The following is a 2,016-nucleotide window of genomic DNA, read 5'->3' on the forward strand; positions in this document are numbered from 1 at the left end:
CTCCCCCTCCGATTTCCCCCCCTTCATTCTTCCCCTCCTGCTATCTTTTTCTTTTTTTTTTTCTTAACATATATTGCATTATTTGTTTCAGAGGTACAGATCTGAGATTCAACAGTCTTGCACAATTCACAGCACTTACCAGAACGCATACCCTCCCCAGTGTCTATCACCCAGTCATCCCATCCCTCCCACCCCACCCCCCACTCCAGCAACCCTCAGTTTGTTTCCTGAGATTAAGAATTCCTCATATCGGGGCGCCTGGGTGGCTCAGTTGTTAAGCGTCTGCCTTCGGCTCAGGTCATGATCTCAGGGTCCTGGGATCGAGCCCCGCATCGGGCTCCCTGCTCGGCGGGAAGCCTGCTTCTCCCTCTCCCACTCCCCCTGCTTGTGTTCCGTCTCTCGCTGTGCTTCTCTCTGTCAAATAAATAAATAAAATCCTTAAAAAAAAAAAAGAATTCCTCATATCAGCGAGGTAACATGATACATGTCTTTCTCTGTTTGACTTATTTCGCTCAGCATAATACCCTCCAGTTCCATCCACGTCGTTGCAAATGGCAAGATCTCATTCCTTTTGATGGCTGCATAATACTCCATTGTATATATATACCACATCTTCTTTATCCATTCATCTGTCGATGGACATCTTGGCTCTTTCCACAGTTTGGCTATTGTGGACATTACTGCTATAAACATCGGGGTGCACGTACCCCTTCGGATCCCTACATTTGTATCTTTGGGGTAAATACCCAGAAGTGCAATTGCTGGATCATATGGTAGCTCTATTTTCAACTTTTTGAGGCATCTCCACACTGTTTTCCAGAGCGGCTGCACCAGCTTGCATTTCCCCCAACAGTGTAGGAGGGTTCCCCTTTCTCCGCATCCCCTCCAACATATGTCGTTTCCTGACTTGTTAATTTTAGCCATTCTGACTGGTGTGAGGTGGTATCTCATTGAGGTTTTGATTTGGATTTCCCTGATGCCGAGCAATGTTGAGCACTTTTTCATGTGTCTGTAGGCCATTTGGATGTCTTCTTTGGAAAAATGTCTGTTCATGTCTTCTGCCCATTTCTTGATTGGATTCTTTGTTCTTTGGGTGGTGAGTTTGATAAGTTCTTTATAGATTTTGGATACTAGCCCTTTATCTGATGTGTCATTTGCAAACATCTTCTCCCATTCTGTCGGTTGCCTTTTGGTTTTGTTGACTGTTTCCTTTGCTTTGCAAAAGCTTTTTATCTTGATGAAGTCCCAATAGTTCATTTTTGCCCTTGCTTCCCTTGCCTTTGGTGATGTTTCTAGGAAGAAGTTGCTGCGGCTGAGATCGAAGAGGTTGCTGCCTGTGTTCTCCTTTAGGATTTTGATGGACTCCTGTCTCACATTGAGGTCTTTCAACCATTTTGAGTCCATTTTTGTGTGTGGTGTAAGGAAATGGTCCAGTTTCATTCTTCTACATGTGGCTGTCCAATTTTCCCAATACCATTTGTTGAAGAGACTGTCTTTGTTCCATTGGACATTCTTTCCTGCTTTGTCAAAGATGAGTTGACCCTAGAGTTGAGGGTCCATTTCTGGGCTCTCTATTCTGTTCCATTGGTCTATGTGTCTGTTTTTGTGCCAGTACCATGCTGTCTTCATGATGACAGCTTTGTAATAGAGCTTGAAGTCCGGAATTGTGATGCCGCCAGCTTTGCTTTTCTTTTTCAACATTCCTCTGGCTATTCGGAGTCTTTTCTGCTTCCATACAAATTTCAAGATTATTTGTTCCATTTCTTTGAAAAAAGTGGATGGTATTTTGATGGGGATTGCATTGAATGTGTAGATTGCTCTAGGTAGCATTGACATCTTCACAATATTTGTTCTTTCAATCCATGAGCATGGAACATTTTTCCATTTTTTGTGTCTTCCTCAATTTCTTTCATGAGTATTTTATAGTTTTCTGAGTACAGATCCTTTGCCTCTTTGGTTAGATTTATTCCCAGGTATCTTATGGTTTTGGGTGCAATTGTAAATGGGATCGACTCC

Source organism: Mirounga leonina, unplaced genomic scaffold, assembly GCF_011800145.1.
Source record: "Mirounga leonina isolate KUSES-001 unplaced genomic scaffold, KU_Mleo_1.0 Mir_366, whole genome shotgun sequence".
In the NCBI taxonomy this organism is placed as follows: domain Eukaryota; kingdom Metazoa; phylum Chordata; class Mammalia; order Carnivora; family Phocidae; genus Mirounga; species Mirounga leonina.